Genomic DNA, 12554 nt, shown 5'->3' with positions numbered 1-12554 from the left:
AGGCTGTGGAATCTCTGTCGCTGTATGTTTTCAAGAACAGGTTAGACAAACATCTGTCAGGAGTGGTTTAGGTAGAGTTGAGCCTGCCTTGGGGAAGGGGGGTGGATGAGATGACCCCTTGCAGTCCCTTTCAGCCCTACTTTGTTTGATTCTCTGATTCTCTATGGGAATGCAGGCCATGTCCAGTCTGTGCAGAGCAGTTCATGTATTCAGCGTGGCAGAAAAGCCGGCGTTCCACGAGCACCTAACAGCTGTACGTGTTTTGATGCACTGTGAAACTTTGCCCCGAATACTGCTCTACCACAAGGTTCATTCAGTGTGACTACTGCCTTCAGTGCAGTTGTTCCTGATGGCTTGTAAGTAAAAAGGAAGTCAACTTTACTAGAACTGTAAGGAGCCCGGAGTCAGAATGACAATTCTACATACTGTGAAATTGCCTGTTGTGGTTATTCAAGGACTTTCTGGTCATGAGTTTCAAGCAGAACAAATTTCTACGGTTGCAGTTTTGGGTTCTGGGTTGCTGGACAATGTAGTAGAGGTGATCTTTTGAGAGAGATTGATCTTTTCAGGTTTGGCTATTTGGGTCACTGAAAACCAGTTAGTTTCTAGGGACTGTTTCAGGGCCATGGGATCCTAAAGCATCTATGGCCCTTGCTCTAGAAGCCTGCAGAAGTCTCAGATATAACAACTCTACCCTGTCTTTCCTTCCTATTCTGAACCAGGGACAAGCTAGGAAAGGCTGGAAGCTCAGCCTGGGCAGCACTCTCTCTATTTCTGTCCAGACTTAGGGTTGCAGTTCTTGGGCCAGCTCCAGGACTGAAGGACAAAGGGAGAGTTACCATCTTTATCCATTCTCTCTGTATAGGTGCACAGAGCACCACATTTAATTCCCATGAGGAACAAGTCTATTTTGTTTTCAATGTAGTCTCAAGGGCTGGATCTTGGGAACACTCTTGAAGCAAGCTGGATCCCTTCAAGGGAGCCACATAGGTATCAAAGTAGGATAATCACCAAGTACCATTTGTTTTTGAATTTTAATACACTATGATTTTGAAATGGTTTTTAATGCAGGTAGGTATATCTTACACTGGCCTAATCTGATGGTTATGCAGAGAGAGTCTAAACCAAAGCCTGCTGAAATCTATAGCAATCTTGTCATGGGGTTTGGTGGGATGCCAGGAACATTGCTGCCTGAGACTGACTGTTGCTATATAAGAGAAAGCCGGGGATTTAACTTCAAGACTTACACACCCAGTCAATGAGACTTTATATGCATGACAAGCTAAATGGGTATCGGCAGAGTGTAAGGATAAACTTCTGCCTTTCTTGGAGAAAGTTCTTGCTAAGGCTGGTTTGGAAAATCTTCCTGTCATGCAAATGTTTTAATTGTAAAATGCTGATTTGTTGAAAAGAAAACTTTCTTGAGAAATCTATCAGCTTCATCGAACCTATGGCTAGGAAAGGCTTCTCACATGAGGAGTGGGACTTTGGGAGAGGGGACAGGGGAAAGAGGGAGAATTAAATGAGGTAGAACATAAATCTGACTCTACTGGATCAGACCAATGATCTTGTTTTCTGCCAGTGGCTGGGACCAGATGCCCATGGAAAGAATTTAAGAATATGCATACAATGATGCTTTTCTTTGCATACTCTGCATTGAAAGGTGACAGGAAGAGAGGGAAATTGAGCAGCTAAGAGAGAAAGCACACTCAAGCCAGCCAGTAGCCCAGCGGTAAGGGCTTACACTCAGAGACCTGGAGACTGGCCTCAGATCAGGTATAACAAACACTGCAGTCTGGACACCCTGGGTGAGTGCCCTGAAGAGTGTCACTGGCAGTATGTATGTGCAGCTCTGGCCTTTTATCAAACTTTCATTTTGACTTTAAAAGAAAACAATTTCTAAAACCATGAAGTTTCCCAGGAATTAGAATTTGCATGTTGTGGCCAGTCTGAATCTTGTTCCACCACTGATGTCACATGCTGTCTCGCAGTCTGTCAGTGGTATCCTTCCCACTGTGGTGGCAGGGTGCTTTGTACATCAGTGCTGTCTCTGCCATCTCTCTCTTTACTCTTCTCATCAGATCATCAGATAAGTTTCTTCCTCATTGCTCTTGGGTGTGGTAGTGCCATATCAAAAGAGACTATTAGAGTCTTTGATACAAGGGCAGTGTAGCAGTGTGATCTACCTGGTTAGGAAAATAGTACCTTATAATAATGGGAAAGGGCTAAAAGCGACATCTCTCACAGTCTGGGCAAATTAGTTTCGTAGTTATTTGATAAATGGGAACATATTATGACTGGTAAATCTGGAATTCTCTTCCAAGCTCTGAGGTGAGTGTAATTCTGCGGCTACCTCCCCATTCAGGCATTGGTCCACCAAGCTGTCTGTTTTCCATCCCAGACTTTGATCCGTTCCCTGCAGGGTCAGAGAAGACATCTCACTGGCCTCATGACATTTGCTGATCCTGACAAGAAATGGAAGATTTTGGAACACAGGATTTATGTGAAACAGTAGCCATGTGATTTTATTATGGAGGGCCAATTATCTGATATTCTTGACTATGGACGACCTTCATTAGTACTTCTGTGCTCCATTTTATATAACTGAAGGACGTAGCAAGAAAGAGATTATCCCTTGTTCCACTGTACCCCCCTTTTTTTTGCTAATTTGCACTAAAATCTGATGTGTATCAGTTTGGAGTACAAAACTGAAAAGTGATGTGTTGTTAATCATACAATAGTATGGATCAATATGTCTTTGGTTTCTAGCTGGCTTTAGACTGCCACCTTGACACACAGTATTGATGGGCCTATAGTTAATGATTTGTAGTTCCCAAACACATTTTTTTTCCTCTAATATCAAATAATACAGTAAAAAACTGTAAAGGGAAAGGTTACAGTCAAAGGTATCCTTAACATGTTTCTGCACATGTTTCTCCTCTTGATAAAATACTTCATTTACCCAGGAGACTTCTCCCTCACTCCAGAAACGGAATATTCAGGTTTAACTTAAAGCGACAAGCAAAGTGTCATGAGGAAAACACAGGCTCACCAATACAAGAAAAGCCATGAGAAATACATGCTTTTGCGTGAGAGATCTTATGTGTGATATACATGTTCACACTGTACGGATGACCTGCCAGAGCATTGCAGGCCTGGAGGGAGCAGGGGGATTTAAAACAAAATCAGGAGAGTTGATGCCTGGGTCTGGCACTTTGACAGTTTAATATGACCAGGTTAGGAATTTAACCTCAAGTTAAGTCCCACAAATTATATTTGCTAAATTGGGTCCAAATGAGAGTGGGAATAAAACACACATGAAAGGGGGTGATGTGGGGTAGGGGAAAAAGAAATTACTTGCTTAGGTCTCTGAGCCTTTGTTCCTGTCCGTTTAGCTGTAGTGGCTAAAGAGATTACTGTCCCCACCTCTCCAGCTGCCTGCTTGCCAAAGGCTACCATTCTCTGGCTCCACATTTCACAGCCATGCCTACTAAGTTAAAGTGCTGTCCACTTGGATTTTTGTTGACAGCCAGTCTGTGTGCTCTTCTGCCTCTCCTGAAGCAGTAACTTTTGACTGAGGGCTGGCAGAAACTGGGGGTTTTAAACTCCCTCAACCACTGCCATGAAAAACAGCAGGGAATGTAAGTAAAAGCTCTACATCGTCAGGCTGCCAAAACAAAGCTAACAGAGCTACCTCTTTTGTAAACAAAAGGGTAAATAAAATGCTATAATTTTCCTCAAGGCTTTGACTCATCAAAATCGGCAAAATGGATCTTTACACAATTCCATAATTGTCTATCTTATTCTCTCCAGGTAAACCGGAGAAATTCCAACCCAAATTTCTCACTCACAGACTTACTTTCCTGCAAAAATCATACTGTAGAGTCACCAGAAGTGACTTTAAATGACAAACTATTGTTGTTCTTGTAAACACCCAGCATATTCCATAGTCTGCCCTTTCTTCCAAATCACTTGATACAGTTTAATATGTCACTCTGAAAAATGTATTTTTAGTGACAAAGATAGTACTTTGTCATTATCTGTGGAATGTAGGAGAAACAATGCTTAATCCTTCAGCCAGTGAGTCTTTCACAAATTCTTCAAACATATAACAATTTCCCATTATGTCATTCTTACTAAGACAGATGTGGTTGAGAGATAAGCCTTGGGGAAGAAGATAAAGTTGCAAAATGAACACTGTTAAATGCACAGAGTAACCTATAGACGTTGCCTCTTATTCATAGTTTCTCTGGTTTATAATAAGGGATCTTATACATTAGATCCCATATCCTTAAGACATGAGGAATGAAAGAAATGAAAATGTCATTTGTTTCATATGCTGGTGACTTCTGTTTTCTTAAGTGGGTTTTGCTGCTCAGTGATACAAGTTTTCTTTGACAGATTGCTCTGCTACTGCATTTGATTTCAATTTCCCACTGAATAGTGCCAAGTGAAATCTGTAATGCTTTAAGCTGTAGTATGACTTTCTCCAGCACTATCCTCATATCAATCATCAGAAATCTTTTTTCAGCTAGATGCTTAAAAATTAAATGTATCCAGGGCACGTATTTCAGTCACCTACCAGCCAAACTGTGGACAAGTAGCCTTTTGCCCTTCATGATCACCAACAAGAAGAAAACAGAGAGTGTTGGTAAAAGCAGTTTCACCATGGGGACCCAATTTTGTTGTTTACCACAGACATGCCCTGCTTGCTCCCAGTGAAATACCTTATTAGGCATCTGATCACATTTACCTCATTGAAATTGAAATCATCCTGTCTTCAAAACAGAAGCCTATTGTCTGGAGGAACTTGTCCGGTAGATTGCCAGACTTTTTGTTTGTTTTGCTCAGATTTGTTTGTGCACTGTTTCGGAAAAAGCTCAGATAGCTATTTAGTAGTAAAAAGCAGCATTTCAGATAAGTCAGACTGGTGACTGCTGAAAAGGCTTGTCTTGTCATGACTTCGGGGATACGAAAGTGAGTGGTCATACAAGGCATAGATTGTTCTTGACTGCTGTCTGCCTTCATTCACGCTTGGAAATGGAGAGGGGAGATGTGTGAGGTGGGTGTAGCAGAGTCGTCCATGCAGATTTCTGTAATGCATGACTAGAACAAAACCTGAGGGAGACATGTAAAGCAGTAGTCCTCAGCTGCCACAAGGGGAAAGGGTCAGTCAGATGCGCAAAGCTAAGGGGATGATATTTTGCTAAGCTCAGATGGACTCTAATCACTGCAGCTCATCAGGCTAATCCTAAAGAGGAATACCCCGCATGTCCACACGAGTGTTCTCCGCTTGCCCTCTGACTTCTAGTGAGCCATCGTGCACCCAGACTGGGTTTTCTTCCCTCTCCTTGACTGCATAAGAAGCGCTCTAAGAGGCTCTTGTTTGTTTTTAGTGGATGTCTGGCTTCCCTGAATGCTTTCCTGAGAGAGAGAAATCTCTCTTATTATGGGTATAGGAATGTAGAGAAGGGCACTGGACAAAGGGATTTCTGTAGATGCAGAGAGAGTATTATTGCAGTTGGACTAGACAGAGTGTACTTGGAAGTTTCATTTAATAGTATTTATTCTGTCAAAATTAGCCAAAAAGTCAGTTCACAAGCCTACCGAGACAGACGATTAAGCCTCTCTTGCCATTTTGCAACAAACACATTGAAGAGCTTTGTTTTTCTTGCAGTAGAACACTTCTTTATGATTTCAAAATGTCTTGAAATAGCCAAGGCAGAACAGAAGAGTTTGGGATTTTTTTAGAAGATATTTTGTCCCCTTTTTTCCCTTACCCTTCACTTATCACAGACTTTGAAATTTTTTACCCATGGAGTATTCTAAAGCTGCCACTGGGTGATCTGGGATCTTTTAAAATGTTTCCTGCAAGTGGCTTATCTGGTCAGCAGTCATTACCTTCAGCCATGTTTCTTCTTCTATACTCTCTTTCCATTACTATATATTTTTATTTTACTGTATCTCACCCCTTCAGTGTTAGTATAAGAATTGCTTACTTTGGAAAGGACCCCTGGTTATCCTGTATTCAGAGCTGGTTAATATAAAGCTTATGTTCCACAGGTCCTTTTTTCCCCTTCTGGGCTTGTCACTTCATTGTCCATTGAGTGAGATTATTTCCCTATTATTTGCTTTATCCACATGATTGCTTCCCCCAAAACTTTCCTGGAAAAACTTGTTCTATCTATATTGCCTCCCACTATGTTTCATCATTGACATGTAAGTACCTTCCTTTCTTGCATTGATCAATAATTGTCTAATATCTTGAAATACTCTCCTTTCTTTGTGGAGCTCTGTATCTAAACAGGCAGTTCTCAGAAGACTCATGTATTAATCCCTAATAATCTAGGTAATTCTGCAAAGAGCCAGTCAAGAGCCAAAGGCTTGTAACAATTCTGTTTTGGCTTTTATATCACTGTGCTATCTCAGCTCCTTCTGTTGTCAAATAAATCTGTTATGTCCCTGTTAATTCCTTTCACAATAGAGGGTTTTTACTGGGCGTTTTTTACACAGTACAGTGTTTTTCTTGCAATGCAGCATTTTCATGCTTATAAATCATAGATTATCTGCCAGTAAACATGTGATTCAGCAGCAGTAACGGTTATGCAGGTAACATAAAGAGAAGTTTATTGTTAATTTTGTTCTGGTTTTCTGAAGTATAATTTTCTTTTACTTTTTAATGGTGTAAATTTTGTAATGTATGGGTTTCATGCACAGAAAGACAGTATTACTTCGAGAGCTCTTCAGTCTATCTAGAATTTTGTTCTCTTTAATACTGTTCTGTCCTTAGCTTGCCTGTCCCACATAGCCTGATTCATGTAACTTTGGGTCAAACCAAAATCTGAGGAAAAGCAAGCTGTTTTTAATGAATGGGTTATACCCTAACTCCACTGAAATCAATAGAAGCTTTGCCACTGATTCCCAGGAATTAAGCTTTCATTCGGTATGCTCAATTGAACTATGTACTTGAAGAGATAACATGGCTGACCAACATATAGCTCTCCTTTTATGCCACTTCTGTCTCAAGAATGGCACAGAATATTTCATTCTCTTTCTATGTATTTTGCTTTCTCCATACTGTGATTGTGCTCTCTTGATCTGTTTACCGTGTAACCATGTTACTTACGTGGGACTGCAGTATTTCTGTGCTGTAATCCCCAGGCACAAACATAAGCAGGGGCACTGTGCCGCCTGAGACTGCAGTTGGTATTGCACATGCTCTACACAGCTGGTTAATGCAAGTGTAGTAAGTTTGATGCGTTTGGGAGATGTTGGGTTTATATGCATTCCCAAATCCACCGCACAACACATCTGCTTGAGGCCTAGTGCCTGCTGGGTGTGCTTGAACACACTGTATCAAACTGTGTTAAAATGGACTTTTATCTGGGACTTCAGGATACTAGCTGACTAAGACTTGCTGTTCTGCTGGGGCTGAGGGACATGCAGGGGGTCTGGACAAAGGCACTGTGCTTGTTTTTCAGTCCGTTTTAAGTTGCCATTAGTCAATTCTGAACCGATCTGGTGATACCATCTGATTGGGTTTCGCTGTGTTGGTGCAATTCCTTTGCACAGAACAAGGCTGATGTATCATCTGAGTCTTTGTGGCTGTAGTACAGCTTGAAGGTAGATACAAAAGCCTTTTGTCTCGAGAAGTCAGACAGCGTTCAAATTAGATGCCTGGCAATGGTAGTCTGGAAAGAATCTCTTATCAAACAGATTTCCTAAGAACTGATCTGATCTGAGGCCTCTAGCAGTAGTTGAACTGATTATTCTGCGATCTCCTACATGTTTGTGTAGCTGTGCTGGCTCATGTTATGGATATGGGAGGGGTGATAATTGGCAGGAGAGCAGATAAAGAAAAAAAAGCAGAAATGATTTCCTATCTGAGCATGTTGTTCCATGATATGTTTTCTTCAACAACAAAGTCAGCTGAAGAAATCTCTCTTCCTCCTCCCCCAGTCAGTCATTCCTATCCTGCTCTGCAACCACCACCCTTTTAGTGGTGCTGACAGAACTGCTTGTGGATTTGCTGCAAACCCGGTTGCTGAAATGGCTCCATGGACTGTTACGTGGCGCAATCGAGGGCATGCAAAACTGTGGTGTGGCAGAGAAATAAACAGCTCTGGAGAGCAGCAAATGAGAACTTCTGAACCAGCTTTGCCAAGAAGAAAATGTGTTGTGAACTACATCCGTAAGCATTGCTAATATAAGCATTCCCATGTGCACATGGCTGCATAAGTCATGAAAAATGCTTTTGTCCAAGGAGCACGCAGCGTACAAGAGACATTTTGGGGGGCCAGGAGAGGTGAAAGAAGTCGCATATAGACTTGGAGAAGACGACAAGGCAGAACATCGACTAGTTTGGCTGGCATGGGGTAGGGCTTGGGATTTTTGTGAAAAAGAAGTACTTGGGAGGAATCTGATTCATTTGAAAGCCAGGTCTGGTGCTTTGTCTATACATAGAGAGTCATGGCAGAAGGAATGAAAGGAGTCAGTGAGTTGGCATGATAGGACAGATAGGAGAGCTGTTGCAGTCAATCAGGCAGTATTAACTTACCCAAATGAGATTTGCTTTATGATAGGTGCTGTGCAGCAGACCATCATGCTCCTGGAATATTTGCATGGTAAGATCCAAGATCCAAAGCAGATGTGATGAGTCACGCAGGGCCTGGAAGATGAGAGGGTTAGAGAGAGCTGCACTGATGGCTATCCCAGCAACAAATACAAACAATTTAATGAATTCACTTTAAATGCCTCCTCTTCAGAGAATTCATTTGCAAACCTCTGAGGTATGAGAGTGCTCGCTCTCAGAGTAGCTGTTAGACGTGTATTGGGCAATAGTCTCTCTAGCTTACTCAGAGTTTGGCAGGTAACTTTTTCTCATGGGTACCTGAGCTATTTTTAGATTCGCAGCTGGCACATTTCTAAAGGCCCATTAATGAGTTAGGAATCCTCATCTCAAGAATGTGTATTTGCTCCCTTTTCAGGGCAAGCAAAACTGTCAGAAATCAACAGAAAGATTTATGAGCCTCCCTGGAAGTGGTGGGTTTCCCCGGCATTGTTCTCAGCAGGGAGGGTGTAGGAAGGGACACACGCCTCCCCTGCGAGAGCCCTGAGGGGGAGACTTTTACAGATAGTGACTATGGGAACCAGTTCCTTAGTACTTGCCTGTCAATAAAATATTCAGTATCCCTTTTGGAATGTGCCTGCAGACCCTTCCTTGGGATTTAGAAGTTTAGAAGATGATAACAGGAAATAAAAAAGCCATCACATTTTGGCAAGGGCAGCATGCATTCACCTCTGGGGAGATATTTTTTTTTCTTTCCCACACACTTTATAGAAAGTTTTGAATCAAAACTTCCTATCAACAATTGGAAAAAGGTCTCATTCCCTGTTCTCAGTGAATGGCCTTTCTTCCCTGTAAGCAGTCCAAGCAAAGGAAGTGTAAATCCACAGATTTCAAATTGAGTGTATGGTGGCAAAGCCTCTCCTTTCTAATTTCAAGCACTCATATGTTTGCAAACTGAATGTCTGCCAAGATTTTATTGGATTGTTTCCTATTTTGATGACTATGAGCCACAGTCAAGAGATCAGGACCTCACTGTGTTTGATGCAGGACAAGAACAGTTTGAAAAGACAACCCTGTCCCCCAGAAGTGTGCACGCTGAATATTAGACAGACAACAGATGCATATAGACAGACAAATGAGTACAATGGAGACCTTGTGGAAGCAATCTCAGAATGAGAGACAAGGGACTAAGCCGCTCTACATCCTGAGGTCAAGATTTTTGTATGCATCTTGACAAAGAAGAGTTTTTAAAGAGAACAAAGCAGCAGCTCTGCAGCTGTGCATGGGGCATCTTCCAAGCGTGAGGGGCTGCAGGGGAGAGCAAGAAGGTGGTGGTTATAAAGCTGCAGTCAGAGCACAGGATGGTAGCACCATGGGAGGAGGGAGCTGGCATTGATTCTGCTCTTCAGGATCTGATTTGCTTTTCATTCAAATGCATGGCAAAACTTCCCCTGAACTGCATGGGACCAGGCTGGAAGAACTGAGGCCTGGGGACCAGATGCCATCCTTGAAGCCATTTGTTGGACCTACCAAGCATCTGGTAGGCAGTGTGTCAAGGCTTGTTGCCTGGCAGGCAGCAGCTGACAGCCTTATTGGAAAACATCTCATTCCCATTCCTGAATTCCTGGGTGGTCGGGCCTATTGCCACATGCATACCAGCTAGTGCCTGGGTGACTCCGTAACAGCTATAGCACATACATGCTGTTCCTTGGCAAAAGTAGCTGTGGCACCGGAGAAGGGATTGGGGCTTTAGGAGGATGGTGGAGAAGGATCTTGAAGATATTGTAGGGAGTACGGGAAGGAGAGGGATAGCTGAGACTGCTGCTATGGGAGGCAGGGGATATGGGGAGGTACTGAGGCATTATGGTATGGCAGGGAAGCTGGGAGACCCTGGGATGCTGCAGTAGGGATATAGGTGAGGTGGGTCTAGTGCAGGATGAGGGCGACCTATATTGGGGACCTATAGTATTATGTGGGGAAAAAAAATCAATAAAAGGACAGGGGCATGCCAAGGACATTGCAGCAAAGGGGAAAGGGGCAAGATGCGTCTAAAAGGCAAGATGTGTATGAAAAGATGAGGAAGTGATTATGAAGGATATTGTGGAGTGTAGGAGACATGGACGGAAAAGCATGTATTATGCAAAGGATTATATGTTGGCAAATCAAGGCCCTTAATGGCCTACTCTGTATCTTTAATTGGGGATTCTTTGAGCATTGTCCACAGATATTCTATTCAATCTTGGATTGGATGCTGCCTCTAAAGTAAAATAGGGGTTTTTTCCTCATTTTGAAATAACAGTATGCAGACTAATAGCCATGGCACAAGCCATAGGCTTTAAGGGAATGGATAAAGTATGCTAATCAGAACTAATCCAAATACCACTTAAAGGTTTGTTTCAATTTATCAAAAATGGTATATGGATACCCCCTGACTCCCAGCTTCATCCTTTTCATTTGTACTTTATGAGAAATGCTAAGTTTCCACCAGAAATCTGTTCTGACTCCAGCTTAGCTGGCAGCTAGAAGTACCAGGACACTTGAAAGGAGAGAGGCTGTCCTTACAGATTTTCAGCTGATTATAACAGATTTCTGTGCCTATCTCCCTGAAAATATGAATACTAGATGATTATTTTTTAATATTTAGTAATTTCGTTCACATTCTTTTGAGGAAGGATGGCTTGGAAGATAGAGTTGCTTCTTCACTCAAGTAATGGAGCAGTGAATAGAAGATCACAGAGAAAGGGCAGCACCCTGTCTCCTGAGATATCTGCTGTGCCTGTCACTGCAGTGTCTAAGTAACACATAGTGCACCAAAACTGCTAGGAATTTGAAAGTGGCGCCACTGTCTTTGTAACTGGTTATGCCCTTGTTTACTACTGACCCAGATGTAGAAAGTATTGCTCCAGACTGACTTAGAAAACAAATGGCCAATAAATAAAACTAAAGTTAGGACAAACATTTTTTAACAAAGAAATATCAGAACTGCAAAGGCTGAAGAACCTGCAAAGAAGGATCAGAATATGGTCTGGTTCAAGTGTGTGTTTAACGCTGAACAGATCCTGTACAAGGATTGTTTTCCCACTACCTTCATGAGTTACCCTAAACTATTGTTTACTCTCTTTAGACTTCAGTTTCCTGCCTCAAATTCCTACCTTTGCACATGTCCTGGGAGGATGAGCATATCGAAGATTGCGAGGTTCTTTATTATGTTACAGGCAGCCATGAAACATATCATTTCCTTGGACTGTTTTCCATCAATCAGAGTAAAACAAGTAAACAAACTGAAGATGGAGCATTGCTACCAGAAGCCCTGCTCTTCAGCAAAGAAAACTCACTGGTCCTGAGCCCCAGACACAGCTGAAATTCTTCGCTGACTTTGACTTTCACAGAGTGACAAGAGCAGAGAACTTGTCTCGGTCTCTTCTATTCTACTCCAGATAATCACACGATTTTAATTCCCCTTCTTCCTGTTCATGCTTTAGTATGAGCTGTGGAACTTCAAGTATTTACCTTGAAGTGCCCAGGTGAAAAAAAATGGTATCACTGACTTTTTATAGACACTTGCCTTGCAAGGGGATGTCTGTGGAAAGTACAGTAGGAACCTGTTCTCCGAGGTAAGAATTGCACTTTGAAATCAAAGGCATTAAACTTTGGCTTGTCATCTGTCAGAGCAAGATTTTGTACTTTTTAACAACCGGACTCATTGCTAAACACACATAATCCTGAAATATAATCTTTAATTGTGATTTATGATTACGATCAGATTTATTGTATCAAGCTGCTGTTGTACAGCCCCTTGAAGGGGTGGGGCTAAGAAGGTGGGGCTGTGAACATCCTGGGAAGGGGAGAACTGAGGTGGTATTGCATAGTTTCTTCTAAAAGCTTTTTCATTTCAAAGCCAGTTAAAAGAAATAATACCCCAAAAAATCCCACACCAACCTTCACATAACCAAATCCCATGTAATGTTTAGTTGTCTAATAGCAG

General features: G+C 42.1%; 1 long non-coding RNA gene across 1 annotated transcript; it reads left to right on the top strand.

Moving 5' to 3' along the window:
• Window positions 1-6157: 6157 nt before the first annotated feature.
• LOC135324966 (uncharacterized) lies at window positions 6158-11988 on the top strand. The gene is made up of 3 exons (XR_010386183.1): window positions 6158-6219; window positions 7960-8375; window positions 11694-11988. It is a non-coding gene; the product is annotated as an uncharacterized LOC135324966 (long non-coding RNA).
• The last annotated feature ends 566 nt before the right edge of the window (window positions 11989-12554 follow it).

Source organism: Dromaius novaehollandiae, chromosome Z (assembly GCF_036370855.1).
Source record: "Dromaius novaehollandiae isolate bDroNov1 chromosome Z, bDroNov1.hap1, whole genome shotgun sequence".
Lineage (NCBI taxonomy): Eukaryota > Metazoa > Chordata > Aves > Casuariiformes > Dromaiidae > Dromaius > Dromaius novaehollandiae.
This window is presented reverse-complemented; position numbering and strand designations above follow the sequence as displayed.